This window comes from Crocodylus siamensis, chromosome 3, assembly GCF_052110815.1.
Source record: "Crocodylus siamensis isolate JL-2025a chromosome 3, ASM5211081v1, whole genome shotgun sequence".
Taxonomy (NCBI): domain Eukaryota; kingdom Metazoa; phylum Chordata; order Crocodylia; family Crocodylidae; genus Crocodylus; species Crocodylus siamensis.
This window is the reverse complement of record NC_143397.1, coordinates 25,769,699-25,789,314: the sequence shown is the minus strand read 5'-3', so window position 1 is coordinate 25,789,314 and position 19,616 is coordinate 25,769,699. Positions and strand designations below refer to the sequence as shown.

Below are 19,616 nucleotides of genomic sequence, written 5' to 3'. Positions count from 1 at the left end.
TCCATGCCTTTGAACCATACCAGACAGAAGCTACCTCCTCCTACTCTGCAGCCAAACTCTTGGCCTGTTCCAAAGAGAAACCACATCCCCTAAGTGTCATGACATTTTCACACTTCAGCATGTGATGCCATCTACTGCTATAATTCTGCTTCCCCATCTACCTGATGACAGTCCCCATGGTGAGATAAGCCTCGTGTTACATTATTGACAGAACCTATAAAATGAGGCAACCTGGATCTGTTCAAGTGGCACGTGCACTTTCTTTCCTTTGATCGCACACATGGGGGCAGGGAAATGCAAATTCCACCCCCCACTCCCCCACACACAAACACTCTTGGCCCACCCACATTCTTATATGATAATGGTAGCTCTGCCAAGCAATTCCAGCTGATCCTTCCACTGTTCAACACAGCTCCACTTAACACGGTGTGTGCAGAAAGAGGACTTGCAGATAATTCCTGGTGACTATTGCCAGGTCCAAAGGAGCAGAGGCAAGGGAGAGTGCGCGTGTGTGTGTTCATGGGGGCACAAATACAGCCTTAATTATCTATTAATGACATTGCTGGTCATTGACTTTGCACATTTCTGCCTGAATGTGTGCTAATGAAAGTTGAATATGCAGCTTTCCATAGAAAGGGAACATGTGTAAGCGGTATGTGAATGCAGCTGAAGCAAATTCATAAAAAACTGCATATAGGCATTTGCTAAAAATTCTGGCTAATTGGCAAATTTATTACAACTGTTTGTTTCTGCTTCCTTGTTTATCTGCCCAATCCTTCATTGCCAGGAAGGATGGAAGGGATTTTCATCATAATAATGGTGATAAGGAGAAGGCAGATGACTTGTAGTGAATTAGAAATACTGAATATTGTTAAATATACTCTCTGTCCAGGATTTTTTGTTAAAGCCCCTTCAGCTAGAATCATAGTCCTGCTAGGGTACTTTATAATATTCAGTGAATTAGTTTGTTGTTGCAGAAGAAATGGACACTGGGCTTTTTTTTTTTTTTTTGATGTTTTTCAGCAGCACTCTTTGGTACCCAGCAAACTAAAACTGCTTAAGTTGCAACAACTGTGAATTACACTGGGCCCCAGATGACCTGTGCTTGAAAAAAAACTGAACAAGAAGTTCATTCTCCTGGGGGGACTTGACCCTAACATCTCATAAGCAAGGTGCAAAAGTGCAAAATTCCTTGGACAGCACTAGAAATATTCCTGCTTCCTGATTCACTTCCCACTCCAGAATACTTAACACTGCCAAATTGTTTAGCTCTTCTGTGACTGACACATATTAGCATGCAAGTCAAGGATTATGGACAATTCCTCAGTATCCCCTGTAAAAAAAAAGTGGGAGAGTATTGGAGACATTAGGTTAGAGCCTGAAGACCAGGTAAATATTCTTTCTCTATCAGTCTTCCTGAATGACTTATATATAGAAACTAATTCTGGATGGAGTATCAGCTAACGGGATACACAGGGACTTCATATGACACCAATCAAAGGTTCTTATGCTTACACTTTTCTACTGGAGGGCCCCTTTATACGCACACACGCAAAGGCACGATGGGATCTAATGCGTGATCCACATGTGCATGGCAGGAAGCGTGATTGTAGGATCACATATTAGATTGTATCAAATTTTATTAGGGGTGCAGGGGGAGTCTGATCCTAGGCATCCCCCTGCACAGGCCAGAAGCAAGCTCCTGAGGCTAGGAGACCCCTCAGCTCTGGGGCTCCCAGCCAAGGGGGCACCTCATGCACCTGCGTGCCTGGGAGATGCAGCTGCTGTGATCTCCCAGTCCTAGTGGCACATGAAGCTACACACACAAATTAAAGCTCAGTATCAGCCAGCTATGAAATAAGTACATATTTCAGAGGTCTAATTTTATAGCTGGTTGGATCTTTTTATTATGTGATAGGTACTTTGCCCATGTAGCTGGTCTTAAGGTACAGGCTTCTCTCGCTTTATGTGGGTTCTGTATGTGAGAATTTGCTCTTATGCGATGACCCTTTTTATACCAAGAAGTTGTTATATGAAAGGGAAATTCATTCTTATGGGATCAGTGTGGTGGCAGCCCACAGCCAGCTGCTTTGTGCAGTGCATTGTGGGAGTGACACCATAGGCCAGGTAGTGGTACCATGTGCTGCACCCCACACCCAGGGGCTGGTGCTGTGGAGGAGCCGGGCACAGGGCTGTCCCTGGGCTGGGGCCTTTATAGTGGTGCTGCCCACATACCACCCCTCACATGTGGCACTGGCAGGGGGAGGTCCCTTTGCTGGCGTGGCAGTGGCGGACAGTGCGGGCTGCAGCAGGGGCTTGTGGCCAGGGATGGACTCGCCCCCCTCGCCCTCTCCCCAACCCTGTGCCAGTGCCACACGTGAGGGGTGGCATGAGGGCAGCACCTCTGTGAAGTCCCCGGCCCAGGGACAGCCCCACGCGCAGCTCCTCCACAGCGCCGGCCCCTGTAGCCAGGCCTGGTCCGGTTCTGTCAGCGTGGCGCCCAGGGAGCTGTGAGCCATGAACCCGCCCGGCAGCAGTGCTGTTGCTGAGTACCAAAATTGTCTTGTAAATGTGATAGAAATGGGCCTGGGGGTCAGTACAGTTGAGGTCTTGGGATGTAACCCTATTTGTTATGTTGCAGGAGAAAGTGGGTTCCTTTATGTGACTTCAAGTTATGTGCTGTTTTCCAGAAACACATGTGCAGCATAAAGCAAGGGAAACCTGTAATTGCACAATTAATCAGTTGTGTAGAAGTGCCTTAAGTGTCACCCATTCTTTTTCCTTTTATGTCTTGAAGAATTACCTGAGAAAGAAAGGGATTTCTTGGGTCATACAGTTCATAGGAGCAACTGCACAGAGAGAGATATCTTGGACAAGCTCTTAAAATTCAAATTCACCACAATTTGTTTGCAAGCAGGACTTACTTTTTCTGATCAGGAAGGTGCGGGCAAAATTACTCTGAACTTGGAGACGTAAAGAACAAGCAGTTCACACGCTAACTGTCCAGCAGTATCAGCACCCGCTCCCACCAAGTCAGCTGCAAACTCTCCCTGATGTCACAGCAGGACTTTGGCTCCTAGGGCCTTCCTCTGGCAGATTCTGTTAATTTATTTATAGTCTTCAGTCTTTCTGATCAACCTTGCCTTCTCCTTCCACTGCTAAGTGGTATGCTTTCTTTCTAGCTGCTAGCTTGATTTGCTTCTTTGCTGTACAATCAAGAGCAGAAAGCAATTCCTCATTATTTATTAATGGCATGGGTGTTCCCACAGCTTTTATCAGATCTCTTTTACCTGAAATGCATCCAGGGAAGCTAAATACCAGGTCTTCGGAATAAATATGGTACTTTTTAATTTATCAATAACTTACTGCTTGTTCATTTAATAATTTATGTGAGGTGATATGCTAATGACATGAGTCCAGACTCTGATGGCAGATACACATGTATCTCACATCAGTGGTACTTCTGACCCAGAGGTACCTCAGTAGAGTTTCTCTTGTCACTCTGAAATCAGAATTTGGCCCAGGGCACTGCCTGTAGTTATGAAAATGCTTATAAAAAAGGAATGTGCTTAACTGTTTTCTCTTTCACACATTTGATGATAAGAAACAGAGTCTAATTCTGGCTTTGACCCAGACTTGCATGGCCTTTGGCAAGTCACTGAGGGATGGATTTTCTAACACCCCTTGATTTTAACATTTACAGTCAGACGGAATTAGGCGCTACATGCCTTTAAAATGTGGCCTCATTAGTCAAAACTGTTGTTATAATTATTATCTAATAACTATATAATAACATAGAGTTACATCCCACCCTGTCTTTAGGCATTGAAATCTATATTTGGGCACCTAAAAAGAGGCCTGGCTTTCAAAACAGCTCACACATGCACTATTCATTGAGTTCAATCAGGCCATTTACGGCATCTTCACTTGGCATAGTGGAGTGCCACAGAGAAACACCTAAACTAGCCCTGCAAAAGCTAGCTCAGGTACCAGCAGAAGAACAGCTACACTAGAGCAGCGTTCAGACCAGGCTAACATCCCCTCCCTTACCCGGGCTAGTTTAGAAATAGTTTGCATTGTGGAACTGCTGCCACTATGGCAATGCCAGCACTGCTATGTTGGCAGAACCTCCTAATGGTTGTGCTATATATCAGCAAGAGGGGTTTTTCTGCTTGGCATCAAGACAACATCTCCCTGAACAACAGCAACCATATCCACTTGAGGAGGTTTGCTGTCGTAGTTACATGGGAACTCTATGTAGTTTAGACCAGGTGTAGTTTAGGCTAGACCTTAGCTCAGTAGGGCCAGCATTGACAGGTGTGCCACAAATTAAGCCCAAGTGCCACTCCAGTCCCCTTCCCCTGTCTGCTCTGCTGCTCTGCTTTCTGCTCCCTGAACTGTGCTCCCTGCTCCTTGCCCCATCTGCTGCTCTGCTTTTTGCTCCCTGCCCCATCTGCCAGAAGTTGCTTGTGCTACTCATGGCACTTGTCACAAATTGGCCACACCTGCCTCAGGTCTAGCAGAGCACAACATGAACATGTTTATACTGCTTCCCATACCCAAGCTAGCTTGTTTAGCACTAACTTGAGTATCTCTGGATGACATTGCATTGCATACCCTAATTAGCTGGCTAGTATTCATACTTAAATCTTTCCATTTTTCAGCTTTGTTGTCATTAACATTTGCTAATCAGTTAATGTGTACACTGCACATTGAAAATACGAAGTTCTTCATAGTGGGATCTCCTACTAGAACTAGAAGTAGTTCTAGAGAAAATGTAGCACCTCACATTAATGCTGATGTTAACAGCATATGTTCTTTCCATATAACCCATAATGACTCATTAGCCAAGTCACTAGTCTTGTAATGAAAAATACAAAACAGACACTAATTGCCATGAACTTAGTGGTATCAAAATCACCCCAAGCCCCTCCCCCACCCTTTTCTCCCCTCCACCCTGAGCTAGATCTGTACTACAGGCCCCTTCAAAGATGAGATGCCAATTCTGTGCCAGAGTGAATGGTGGGGTGAGTCATAAATGTACATCTGGGAGCAGTAGGGTGAGTGGTGGTAGAGGAGGCTGACTCGCTTGCCACCGCAATGTGTATTTAAGCAGCAGGCCCTGGCTCCAAATTCCCAGCTCCTCCACCAGCCCCATGGGCTGCATGACATGGCTCAATGAGCTAATCTGATCTGTGAGCTGCAACTTCAACACTCCTGTCTTATCTCATTGCAGGATCAGAACCCAATTTAGCACGGAAAGCATAGGATAAGAATGAGTAAAACAAGCGCTAGTTCAATGCTGCAGATAGTTTGCTCCCAGATCTAGTGCGCACACATACGCACGCATGCACACACACGACAACCTGATGATTAGCTTGACTAGCGATTTCATATCCTGATTCACTCAGTAACAGTCTAGCATGTTAGTTCCAGAACTAATCACTATGGTGAGGGAGTTCACTTGTGCTCTTAAGACTCACCTGAATAGAGCATGACAACAGGATATGGCTCTTATTGTCCAAATCCTTCGAGCACAGGTACAGGTGCACTACTGATCTTCCGTTGCTATTCTCCTGGCCAGCAAAGCTATTTTATCATTTGACAATAGTGAAAAAATTAGAGGGTTCAGTATCTGGAACAATGTCAGTCTCTGAGTATTATGCATTTCTATCTTGTGTTCCCTGAATTACTCTTTTTAATTTTTTAACGATTTGTTATTTATGCAACAATAGAGCTGAGCATGGGACTTAATTTTGTAGCTACACTCTTTTTGCAACTAGAGGCAGTAATTTATTATTGATGTAACACCACATAGGGCCAAATCTACCTCTGATGTGACTACTGATGCAGAGCAATGACACCAGATTCACTGACTGAATTCCCTGATGCTCAAAACATGAGTTCCCAGGTAGGAATCCAACTATTTAGTTAGTCTAATAAAAGATATCAGATTTACCAAAAGAACCTTATCTGCCTATTTCCTACACTGAACATTTTTGTTTCTGTTGCATGTATCTGGGGCTGATTCAGCACTGAATTATTCCATGTTCATGGTGGCATAACTCCTTTGAGTAACACAGTGTAAAACTGGAATAACACAGTGGTGAAATAGGGTCTTATCTTGTGTTCTGGATACTCTGACTCTCTCCCTAAGATAAGAATAAACAGAAAGAGCTTGTAATCTTTTTGAAAAACTGAACATTGCTACCTCAGCATATATGTTCCACTCCCTACCCTGTGCCCTTTAAGATTGTTAAGTATCTGTGTTTTATGTTTTTGAGCACCCCCATTCGATTGCTCTCCTTTGGTTTTTCCCATGGAAAACTGGCATTAAGTGGTCCTTTTTCCCAGCAATAATAATCTCATTTACCATAAATTATTTTATTTGCAGTACCTTGGAGACACCCTAATGCTTTTTAGGTAATAAAAGGACCATTTATTTCCCCATATTTTAAAGCTCATTTTCAGTATTTTTCTAATTTTTAATGTGGAACTAACTTGACGGGAAGAAAATTGCTGTAATTAAAAATCATTTATAGAAGCATGTGGGTAGCCTAATATGAATGGAATAAAACAAGGAAATGTCTAGTTCTCAAGCATATAAGTGGACATATGAACTTAGATATGTGGAATGGAAAATGTTTGAAAGAAATACAGTGTATGAAGATGTTGGAGTTTGCATGTTCGATGTTGGAGTTTGCATTGAAATCAACAATTTACTAGCTACACCAGGTATGTGGCAGAGGTTATTGAAACCAAAGTTGTGCTGGTATGGTTTTAAAAAAGGAAACTTTAGGAGCTATGATTAGTGGGTGGATCAGGTCACTGTGCAAGTTAAGAACATCTATAATGTTATCTACACAATCCAAGCAGTAAATTACTGGGGCAGAGCCGTACGGGTGGGGGCTGGGCACAACAGAGCAAAGAAGGGCCTGTCTACATTTCCTTGGAACCCATGACGGAGCATGCTCTGCCCAACTGAGTCCACGGATGCCCTAGAGTTTAGAAAGCTCCAGGCTAGTCCTCAGTGTCCACTCTCAGGCTCTTGGTCTTCGGAGAATGGGAGCTGGGAGCAGCCTGACTCATTAATCATTTGGAGCATATCAGTGGGTTCAGGTGGGTTGCATGTGCTCAGCCGCAGCGTCCCCAAGACCTGCCACTGATGTGGTATAGACAAGCTCAAAGAGAACCTGGGCTTATAAGGATTTGGAAAGAGAAAAGGGTCAGAAAATCGTAAGGGCTGGCTTATTGCTGACTGCAGTTGTGTGCACATACACACGAAGGATTGCTACTACTGTGTATTAAGTATAAGTTACTTTTGTGTGCCGGCTGGCAAAGGCAGCTAGAAAATATGAGTGTTGGTGGAGATGGTTGCCTTGGGTCCAGTTCTGCAAATCTTTATTCATTTAGCAACCCTGATGCTTGTAGGATAATCCCAGGGCAGTAGGAATGTAATCCTACTGAGGTCAGAGACCATTCTCATGATTAAAGCTTTGTAAAGTCAAGTCCTAAATTACCAATCCATGAACAAAATCTTCTTAAATTACACACATGTAATGCATGTACTTTTCAGCCTAGATGACTTATTTCAGTTTAACAATAAAATTATAAAGTTTTCCCAAGCAAAGATGTATTGTAATGTCCTGTAACTGAACTGACCCAACACTGGCAGTTCCCATACCACTGGCAGGAAAACTTCTTATTTCAAAATGCCGCATATGAAAAACAGAACGGCCTTTTCTTTCAGCAGTAGCCATCACAAGCACTTCTATTGTACTTCATGTTTCATAGAGCATTAGCTAAATATGCTGTGAGTCTTTGCATACAAAGTGTAGCATGAACAGAAGCAACAACTTATGGGAAGGGTTACATTGATTTTTTCCAGTAAAAACCCTGATTTTTTTCCCCTAGCTCTTAAGAAGCCAAGTTATTAGCTATTGCAGAAGGTCACAGATTATTTGAACTCCAGTACTTCTTAGCGCAAAGAAAAGTAGATTAATGGGAGCCCTAGTATCATTTGTTGACAAGAAATTCATTTCCGTTTTCCCTTTTAAAGGACAGAATTATGCTTCCTGTAATTTACTGGAAAGCAATAAGATAATTTTAAAGAAGAGAAATGCATGCATATGTAACCTCTCGCTGTGACCGGGGGGGAGGGGGGAATACCTTGACTGTTTATTGACAAATGAGAATGCAAAGGGGCTGCATTGTGTTTGTGGGGAAGAGCCATTGTGTGCAAATACACATCTCTTCCCAGTCACTTAACTTACAATGCATTCTCCACACAGATCTTTCTCACTTGATTGTTTTTTTCCCATAGTTGCACATAGTTTCCCAAAAAATCTCCGCTGGAAACCAGTCAGTTTCACAGCAGCCCCTGCTGAGACAATGTTGGCTATTGTGCCAATTCTCAGACAGCTGCTCCCATACTACAGTTTGTGTTCAGGGGATTCAGTTGGAGGGGAATCCAATACTACAAAATAAATGAAAAATGTTCCCAGTCTGCCATTTCGCATGCACAACTCTGGTATGGAGTTTCTGACTCCTATCTTGTGACTTCTATTTGTGGTGGAAATGCTTCTTTATCAGTCTTAAAAGTTTTCTCATAGAAAATGGTTCTTTTTTCCCTATACAATTTGCAACAATTTTTAATGAAAAATTGAAACTGAAAATTTTCCAGCCCTTATATGCCACTTTTTGTTAAAATTTTCTAGTTCGTTGCACAGATCAGTTTGGGGAGTGGTAAAGACAGGAAAATATCAACTGAATTTTGTTGAACAGCCATTTTTCATTGATATTTGTTTCATGAAAAAATTGTGTTTCTGTTTTTAATCAATTACTATTGTCCCATGTATCTGCTTTACACATAAGTGCAAACTGGAGTGTTTTCTGACAAACAGCACTCAGAAAACGTGGGACCAAGCGATCAAGCATTGATTGTATTCATTTTAAATGGGGGGATACACAAGCAGAGCTCTTCAGTTAAGGTTTTTGGATTTCAGAAAAACAAGCTTGACAAGACTAAGGAAGCTAACTAGTGAACTGACTGGACTTTATGGGCTTGAGGATTTGAAGGGGGAAGGGGCCTGGCATTAGCTAAGTCAATATTATCTGGGTCTTGCATGCCAAGCAAACAAGCAAGAAAGAAAAAAGATAGGAAAGAGCTACAGGTCTCCAAGGATGAAGGTATTAAGCAGAGAACTGACAAGGAATGGAAAAAGGGATTGATCAGGAAGGAGCTATGCCCCTGAGGTCAGAAAGTGCAAAAATTAAGTGAAAATTGTTAGAAGTCTAGTTGACTTGGTTTTTACAAAGAAAATTAAATTGAAGAGGATGGGGACGGGGGGGTGCTTTATAATCTGAGAATAAGGTAGAGATTGCAAATTTTCTCTTCAGGCTGGGGCAGACATTACACACAAATGGGGTTAAGTGATCAGAAACTGGTTTAAACTTGTAACAGAACAGATGTTCAGTGCACATAAACCAGTTTCAAAATGACTGAAGCTGGTTTGAGATAACCCTGGTTGAATGTAGTATCAGACTTAACTGATTTGGCTCAAACCGTTTTATACATTGTCTGTCCAAGGCCCCTTTGTGGTTTAAATTAAACCAGACTCCCCCAGCATCCCAGCATGCTCTCTGGGCTTGGCTCTCTGCTACAGCCCAGCTGGGATGGCTTTGCCACCCTACTCCCCAGCCAGAGCAGAGACAGGCAGGGCCAGGGGTCTCGCCAGGGAAGGGTATAATTCCCCCCTCACCTCCCTGTCCCACTGCCAGGACTGCCAGTTGCTCCCCCACCTGCTGCAGCAGCTGGCACTATGGCCCCTGAGTCAGAGGAGGGTGGGAAGGGGAGTTAGTCTCCCCTCTACCCCACTGGCAACTGGATCTGCCTTCTTCCCCCCACCCCCCATCACCACTGTGCTCACTCCCTGTGGCAGAATAGGCCTCTGTTGTCCCCTATGTGGGACAACAGAGGGAGGGAGGGAATAACCCCATTCCTGCCCCACCTCTCAAGGGGCCCTCCATTGGGCCACTGCAGTGGAAGGAGGCAGGGCCTTGGCAGGGGCAGCAGCCCATCATAATGTCCAGGAGCATGAGCCCCTTCCCAGTGGGGTCCCTGCAGTGGTGCAGGCAGAGCTGTGGTAGGCTTCATGCAGTAGCACCAGAGCCCAGAGGGGGCCAGAACCTCACCCCTCCCAGTGCCACCACTGCAGCTGCTTTCCTCACCCTGCAGTGCATGTCCCCCCATCGGGAAGGGGCTCCGGCCCCATCATGGTTGCTCCCCCATCGCAGTTCCAGTGGCCAGCTGGCCAGGGGCACGGCCAGATAGGAGTGGGGAGCAGTAAATGCAGGGGAGGGAAACGTAGACAGAAAGCTGGATAATCTCCATTCCAGAAAGATGAAAAAATTGGCACGTCCAGCAGCAAGCACACTCAATGAATCTGTCCATTTGCTGTGCTCCTAAGTGATTGGCCATTTAAAAAATTAGCGCCTATATTTTAAAAAGTGTGTGTGTGGGGGCGGGGGAATGATAGATTTAAGTTAAAGGATAACATTTTTTACAATATTAAATGGATGTAGATTCATTTTAAATTTAATTTAGACCAGAAATCAGAATAAATTTATTTGAATGAGAGAGAGTAAAATTCAGGGATGAGCTTCCAAACTAGGTACTGGGGGATAGAACCTAATCTTTATAATAAGCTGCATGCTAGGGATAGAAGGGACAGTTGGTTAGGGGAAGGGGTCATGGGAGTCAGCAATTTAAAGTTTGTGATGCAAGGTTTCAGTTTCTGGTGTTCACTTATTTGGTATATCTAAGAGGGAATTGAAAGGAATTTGATCACCAGTGGGTTGTTCATATAGTTTGAAGGTATCTGATGGCTTCTAGATTTTGATGGCAGGGGCAGGAGCTGGAAGAAGTTGAAACTTACAAGGAGAGACAGGTTCCTGGGCTAAGTACAGATGTCCAAAAAGCCCGAGCCTGACTTGATTTAAAAATGGATAGACATTCACTTTTGATTCCAGAAACACAGTCACATGTCTGCAGTGGCTCAGGCCTGAGGGGTGCTAGAACAAGCCCTCCCTTCCCTTCAGGCTGGAGGGAAGCTGAACTGAGGGCGGTGTGGGTGGGGGGGGCATGGCCAGGCCTCTGCAGGCTGACTATGACTATATGCCTGGAAGGGGAGGGGGAATGGGGAAGCAGCTCTTGCTAGGTTTGTCCCTGGGAGGGGGAGGGGGCATGGCCAGACTGGCCAGGGCAGTACCTCAGGTGAAGTGGGGGAAGGGAGGGTATGAAAATCTGCTGCCTCCCCTTTTGGGCATGGGCACTGGTAGACCAGCTGGGCCAGCTCTGGTCATGCTCCCCACTATGCAAGTTGCCAACAGGGCAGAAAGCTGGGAAGACCCTGGCTGGGGTCCCTATGCCCATGCCCAAGAGGGGAGATAGCAGTTTAATTTCCTCCTCTCCCCCTGAGCCTGCTGGCCCACACTGCCACGCCCTCCACTCCAGTGGGGAAAAGTCTGGCAGGGGCTGCTCCACCCCCACCAGGCAGACTGGGCTGTGCCAGCCAGGTTACCCACCCCACCCCATTGTCTGCCACCCCTCGCTGCTCTGGCTAGGAAGCAAAGGGGAAGGGCCAGCCCTGCTCTCTGGAGCAGACAGCACAGCCCAGTCCAGGGCTACAAACATGCTAGGATGCCGTTTTAACTTGAACCAGGAAGGGGTCTGGAACAGATGCTCCATAAACTGGTTTGACCTAAATCAGTTAAGTCTGATACTACATTCAACCAGGTTTATCTTAAACAAGTTTTGGCCAGTTTGAAACTGGTTTATGTGTACTGCACTTCTGTTCTGTTACAGGTTCAAACAAGTTTCTGATCACTATTACTGGTTTATGTGTAATTTCTGTCCCTAGCCCTGGTGGTAAGGGAAGTTTGAGCACTGGAGCAGTTTTTGCCATAGAGATGGCAGGCTTGCAATAGGTTAGGGTTCCTGATGCAAGCTTGTTGTTTTTTCAAGGGTATGTATTGATTTAGGTTATAGGGAATTAGAAGGTTTGTGGGTACAAAGAAGGAAGGCTGGGTGAGACATCTAACATCCCTTTCTGGGTTAGGTTGCCTTCACCTGTTCATCCTCCTTCCTCATGAGCTTTCAGTAGGTTTACATACTTATTACACTGCGTTTAATACAATTATATTGTACTAAGCCCATTGTTTCTGTGCTTCAGTCTTTTGATGGGTGTGTAGGTGACGGAAAGAATGCTTTTTCCTTTGGAAGCATATCAATCAACCTTTTTTAATTTTCTTTGCATGTCTTTGTTTCTTGTCTCTTTCAGAGCCTTGAAGATTAGCTATGGCTAATTGCTGGGGTGCTCTGGTGACTTAAGTGGTACTTGGAGCTTCTCAGCTGCCTGACCTATCTTGCTCAGAGGTTCAGAGATAAATTACTCACCAGGTTTGGGGTCAGGTAAGAATTTTCAGACTGGCAAGGGCCATTGTGAAGGGTTTTGTTTATATGGAATTTTTTTAGCCTCAGTAGCATTGAATGTGGTCTGCTTCCACGGATCATCTGGCCACATTTCACTTAAGAAATACCCTGCTTTTTCAGGGGCCCCAGGTATTGGTGGCTTCCTTGGCCTCTCCTGCTCTGTTCCTGTAGCACACTGTAATTTTTGAAGTCTTTTTTTTTTTTTTTGTACTTAAGTTTACCTTGAGGAGTGCTTTGTGGCTTTCATTGTGTGGGAAGGGCTGGAATGGAGGTTTCATAGATTTCATAGATTTCATAGACATTAGGGCTGGAAGGGACCTCGGGAGATCATCGAGTCCAGCCCCCTGCCCAAAGGGCAGGAAGTCCGCTGGGGTCATAGGATCCCAGCAAGATAAGCATCCAATTTACTCTTGAAGGTGTTCAATGTAGGTGCTTGAACCACCTCCAATGGCAGACTGTTCCAGACCTTGGGGGCTCAGACAGTAAAGAAATTCTTCCTTATGTCCAGCCTGAAACGGTCTTGCAGGAGTTTGTGACCGTTCGACCTCGTCATCCCTTGGGGCGCTCTGGTGAACAGATGTTCCCCCAGATCCTGGTGGGGATAAACTTATAGGTGGCCATCAGATCACTCCTGAGCCTGCGCTTTTCCAGGCTAAAGAGTCCCGTGGCTCTCAGCCTGTCATCGTAAGATCTGTTTTCCTGACCTCTGATCATGCGTGTGGCTCTCCTCTGGACTCTCTCAAGCTTCTCCACATCCTTTTTGAATTGTGGAGCCCAAAACTGGACGCAGTACTCCAGCTGCGGCCTCACCAAGGCCGAGTACAAGGTTCTTATGAGCCATTTTAGTCTTAGCATCTATTATCTTGCTGTCTGCACTTGCAGATGACTGGGTTCACTGAGCTAGGTGGTCCATTCCAGTTCTATATTTCTATGTAGAACTATCATTATTTTAATATTTAAAGCCTAAAGATACTGTTAAGGTAGCTTGTCATATTTTATGCTTTAAAATTGCACCTATTTACAGAGTGGTGAATTACAGTATTGTTTAAAGTTTTCTTTTATATTCACCTTTATTTAATCATAATTTAAGTTCTGTATAGCCTCATTATTATCTGTATTTTTCATTTTGCTGGTGTCTGCAATATCAGCTGGCCTTGCCTCTTGCAAGCAGCATATGGCCTTAAGTTTGGTCATGTGATGTTTCTTTTCCTGTCACAGTGAGTTTTTCTAACATAACATAGTAATAGTTTTGTTACCAGCTCAAGTTTAACTGAACTTGGCACTAACCTGCTGAATCAAAGGGATGAAATGATTGGATATGTTAATGAAAGGTGATAAGGGAGACCAACGGACAATGCCCAAAGTCAGTCAATTTGAAATAGGTCAAATTAAGAGGTGTGCTTGTGATGGGTCTGTTGAACAAAAGAATGTGCTGACAGGATAAAATATGGACAGTATGCCGACCTCAGAGAGACCAATCTGAAAACAAAGAGTCATCAAAGGAGTGAAGTTGAAGGAAAGCATAAAAGAGGGCAGCAAGAAAGTTGTGTGTGGTCATTGCCGTTGTCATAAATCCAGCCTTCAACACCTGGCTGGACCATCCCAGCCAATGACACACCCTTTGCTTTCAGGAACTGTGTGGCCTGCCTTTTCTGTTGAGCCAATTAATATCTGGGATTGGGTGAGATCATTGTACTGAATGTTTTTGCCCCTCTGAATGTAGAAACTGTTAAGATAATACTTGTTATACTAATAAAGTTAAACTTCGATGTTAGGACATTGAGTTGTCTGCATTTGTTTTTCACATTCCATTTAAAGGTTAATTGTACTTCAACAATCCCTAAGCACTATCTGGTGGGCAGTGGTGCTAACAATACCAGTTACAATCAGGCCCTGGTGTTAGTCACTGCTATACAGAAGCAAGGGCAGAAAAGAGACCTATCTGTGTGTTTGACTAACTATTTACTTGACTGGATGACAAATATGGGCACTAGGGTATCAGTAGGAGCAATTATGTTTCCTGTTCATGCTGATAGGATGGAGGGGAGTGGTGGTGGTGATAGGATGGAGGGGAGTGGTGGTTACACTAGAGCGCATCTAAAAAGAACTGGCTGGTGAGTAGCCACATTAAGATTTGGGAAGACTAAATGAAAGTACAGTAAAAGTTCTGGTAACTGGCATCTGCTAAGCTGGCAACCTGGTATGCTGGCTTGTAAAATGAAGTGAAACCGGAAGTGCCCACCGTGGCACTTCCTGTTTCTCTGAGCCCCCATGGCCCAGGACAAAGCAGCCTGCGCTGCTGAACCCCCACAGCCTGGGGGCAGGGCTGTGCTGGGCCCACCTCCCTGTCCTGCGGGGCCTGCAGGAGGGCCAGCAGGAGCAGGAGAGGCGGTGGCCCGGGCCACTCAACTAGCATATTTTGTTATCTGGCATCCCCTATTCCTGGGGGATGCTGGATAACAGAGCTTTTACTGTACTATAAGGTGGACAACTAACTTGCTTGGTCATTGTGCTCAACGAGTAGTTATCAATGACTCGGTGTCTAATCGGGAGGAGGTATCAAAAGAGTTTTCCAGTGGTCTGCCATGGATCTGGTATTGTTTACTACCTTTGTTAATTATTTGGATGATGGGATTGAGTGCACACTTAGCAAATTTGTGGAAAACACCAAGTTGGGCAGAGTTGCAGACACTCTGGAGAATAGAGCTAGGATCCAGAGTGACCTGGAGAGAGACTGGAAAAATGGTACACACTCAATCAGTTGGATTTTAACGAGAACAAACATGAAGTCCTACAGTTGGGACATAATAATTGCATGCACAAATATGGGCTGCCTATTAGGGGTATGCAAAATGGGCTGTATTCAATTCAGATGAATCCTATATCAAGGGCAGTGATTCAGTTAATTGATTCGGATCACTGTCCTGATTTCAATTCGGCCAAAGCTGAATTTGAAGATTTGATGCTGATTCGGAGAATCAGTGATTCAGCCATAGACATAGCTTTAAATGTTTTTTCTACATACCTCGAGGTACCAGGGCAGCTTGTGAATGCTGCCATGGTGGGGTAGATGGAGCATCCCACAGGAGCATGGTGGGGGGACATGTGCTCAGCAGCAGACCTGGAAGTAGACTGGAAGTACTTCTGGATCCACTGCTGAATGTGCAGGGGACTCCCCGCCCCCTGCAGCCCCCCGGCTTGGCAATATGCCATGGGTGGACCCCAGGTGGCCCTTCCCAGACCTAGGAGGCACCAGTTGCTGAGCCAGGGGGTAGGGAGATGCTCCCTCGCATGCTCCACAGTGGGCCCAGAAGTGGACCAGAAGGGCTTCTGGTCTACTTCTGGGTCTACCTCTGAGCATGCTGGGGACCCCCCTCTCCCCTGTGCTCCCTTTGGACGCTCCATTTACCCCACCATCTCAGCATTCACAAGCTGTCTTGTACCTTGATGTATATAGAAAAAAACATTTAAAGCTGTGCCTATGTCCAAATCATTGAATCTCTCCGAATTGATTTGGAGAGATGAAAGGGTCTCCTGATTCTATTTGGATTCAGAGATTCAGTGGCTGAATCTCAGCCGAATTGAATCAGCCTCTGAAGCTTCGCACAGTCCTTCTGCCTATACACGTGTTCAGAGGTATATAGACAGAAGCTGGGGTAGGGGCAGGACATCTGAGGAGAGCCTGGCATTGGGGGAGGTGGGGAGCTCCTGCTACAGCATGCACGCCAGGAGGGCATGGGGCACATGTGCCCTGGATCTGTGCACAGGACAAGGACAGGCTGCCACTGTGGGCTTGGGCTGAGAGGTGGCACCAGGCTCTTCTCAGCTCGGATATGCTGTGCTCAGGGTGGGCAGTGGCAGTGCTAGGTGGAGGCTACAGTGAATTTTGGGATGGCTGCAGCCTCCCCTCATAGCTCTCCTCCCAGCACCACCACTGCTGCCTGCCCTGAGCGCAGCCGAGCCCAGCACTCCCACCAGGAGGAGCCCAGCGCCCACGGGCTCCAGCCCATAGCAGTAGCCTGCCCGTACCCTGAGCACAGATCTAGGGGCACCTGCCACACTTGCCCTCCCAGGGTGCGTGTAGCATCAGGAGCCGCTTCCCCGAGATGAGCTGCTCACAGCTCTGTCCCATGCCCTGCCCTAGCTGTGCAGCGCCAGCACCTGCCCCTCACTGCTGCGTGTGCACCCCTCCCACCCCTGCTGCAGCTGCTCAGAGCCTGCAGCTGGACTGCCTTGTGCCCCTACCCACTGCCCTGCATTTGGGGGGGTCTAAGCCCTGTTAGCCCCAGCCTTCTCCTGCCTATACCCTGAAGGCATTTAAAAATAAATATAGGAAGAGTTGTAGGCATCACAGAAGACAAAGGGATCATAGAGGTGTGCAGAGCATGTTGTTGTCACAGGCAGGAATTCCAAATAAGAGGGAGGAGGGAAAGAGGTGAGGAAGTGGGGAAGAGGTTGATATAATATATTTGGACTTTAAAAAAGCCTTTGACCTGTTGTCCCATGATGTCCTCATGGTTGGGCAACTGCGGCCTCAACTACACTACAGTCTAATGGCTGGGGAACTGGCTCTGAGCTTGGACCCAGAGAACTGTAGTTGTATTAATTAACATAGCACTCAGTGACCAGTGGTGTTCCCCAAAGCTCCGTTCTCAGACCTGTACTCTTCAATGTCTTTATAAGTGATCTGGACTCTGGTGTCAGAAGTGGACTGGCTAAGTTCACTGATGATGCCAAACTTTGGGAAACAGTGTTCACACTTGAGGATAGGCTGGTGATGCAGGCTTGCAAGCTGGGCAGATGAAAACCTGATGGTATTCGTTATGGAGAGATACAAGATGCTCCACTCTGGGGTGGGATGGGTGGGGCAGGGGTAACCCAAATCACACTTACAGGCTCAGCAATGCTATACTCGCTAGCACCAGGACCGAAGTGACTTGGGGTCATGACTGACCACATGATGAACGTGAGCCACCAATGCAATACCAGGGCCAGCAAAGCAAAGAAAACTCTGGCTTGCATCTACTGATGCATCTCAAGCAAGACTCATCCTCCCACTGTACTCGGCCTTGGTGAGGCCACAGCTGGGCTCCACAATTTGGGAAGGGTGTGGGGAAGCTTGAAAGAGTGCAGAGGAGAGCCACACACATGATCAGAGGGCACGAAAATAGGCTTTATGAAGAGAGGCTGTAAGCCATGGGACTTTTCAGCTGGGAGAAGCACAGGCTCGGGGTGACTTGGTGGCAGCCGATAAGTACGTAAGGGGTGTGCATCAGGATCTGGGGGAATGCCTGTTCACCGGAGCACCCCAAAGGATGACAAGGTCCAGTGGTTACAAACTCCTGCAAGACTGTTTTAGGCATAAGGAAAAACTTTTTTACTGTCTGAGCCCCCGGTGCTTGGAAGAGACTCCCCCCAGAGGTGGTGCAAGCACCTACTCTGGACTCCTTTAAGAGACATTTGGGTGCTTATCTTGCTGGGATCCTTTGACCCTAGCTGACTTCCTGCCCTTTGGGCAGGGGCTGGACCCGATGATCTTACAAGGTCCCTTCCAGCCCTAATGTCTACAAACTCTATGGAAATAGATCATTTAAATGTTTAGCACCCGTGGGTGCCTATGCACATGATCTGACACATTCTGGTTAGAATGCATCGGAGCAGACTTAATCTAACTGGAATGCTCCACTGTGCTGCAGCATCTTCTGTAATCAATACCCCACGTTTCACAATGGTAGCCGGGGCGCTTTAACTACAGCTCATTTGATGAGTTGTAGTTAAAGTACCCCCACAGCCATTTGGAAATGTGAGGTGCTGAATACATGAAACATTGCAGCATTTTAATTAGAGCAGCTCCCTGAGAGCCACTTTAATTAAAATACCCCCATGCCCCACCCTGGAGCATGTATATAGGCACCTCCCCGTCTTTTGTGATTAATGCTCCAGTCCCCTGAGGAACCAAAACAATGGTATCATTCAGAAAATGTATTATTCAGGTTTCACATTCCACCTGTCCATTTGACTACAGCTCCTGCCCATTTCCTGTGTACATATTATATTTGGTCAGCATTTTTGTGAAAATGAGCACATTTTGGTAAAAACAATAAAAGTGCAGTGCACAGAAAACAGAAGGACACTTTCTTTCAGTTACAGGGCAGTACACACATTCACCTTTGTTTTTTTTAAGATTAACCCTCCCCCTCCCCCAGCAAAATAAAATGCTTTGACATTTTCAGAACGTGTTCTTATTTTTCATTTTGAAATGACTTTTTGAAAGCGTTTTTTTTTTTTTATTATAAAGATCTTTTTAAAGCTTAAAAAGGTTGTGGTTAGAATACAACAATATTTAAATTTCATTTTATGGTAAATTTCAAAATATTCTGGTTCTCTTTCAAGTGATTGTCTTTGTGTATATTCCATGGTAGGTGTGTGTGGATGTGTGCTTCAAAGACCTGAGCTCATAGATGTTTTTGGCTACCAATACCCAGGTGGTACACAGGTGCCGTGCTGTTCCTTTGAAGAAGTTATGAGTTTCCTCCCAAAACCTAGGAGAGACATGAATTCCACCCAAAACCTCTCAGTTCAAAAAAGAGTGTCTTAGTTTTGGGTTATAGACTGCAGCAAACTTTTAACTCCTTTAACTTAGGAATGGTTTACTAGGTAGTTAGACTAATAGAGCTAGTTTTTCCTGTTGTCTGTTGACAACCTGTCATTTTAAAAATAAATTTAAAAAGAAAAACATACCTTATGCCTAGAATAGTCCCATGAAGGTCACTAGGATTCAAGTATTGCCTTCATGCAGTAGGCTCATCTGAGTAAATGACGAGCACGCTAATGCCTGGGCGAGTTCCATATTCCAGGAATATGCTCTGTCTTTACCCTCCCAACCTGCTAAGGACAGGGTGCTGAGGCTGCAGAGAGCTTAAATGCTGATGGAGGAGGCCAACCCACAATTCAGGGGCCCAGGACTGCAAAAGAAAACACAGTCCGAGATGAACGGCACAAAGAGCTCTTTGAGTAGACCCCCATGAAAATCTCTGGGAAGTCTCTCCCCCTACACTGGCTCGCTACCCAGACTTCATGGCCCTGAGTGGTTTCTCATGAACTTCATATGAACAACTGGGCC

General features: G+C 45.5%; 1 protein-coding gene across 1 annotated transcript in view; it reads right to left on the bottom strand.

Moving 5' to 3' along the window:
- OSMR (oncostatin M receptor) overlaps positions 1-19,255 on the bottom strand; it is a 133,247-nt gene extending 113,992 nt beyond the window's left edge. The window contains exon 1 of the mRNA XM_090037975.1: positions 19,235-19,255. The gene's annotated coding sequence lies outside the window, so the exon portion shown is untranslated. The remainder of the gene's footprint in view (positions 1-19,234) is intronic.
- Positions 19,256-19,616: the final 361 nt, after the last annotated feature.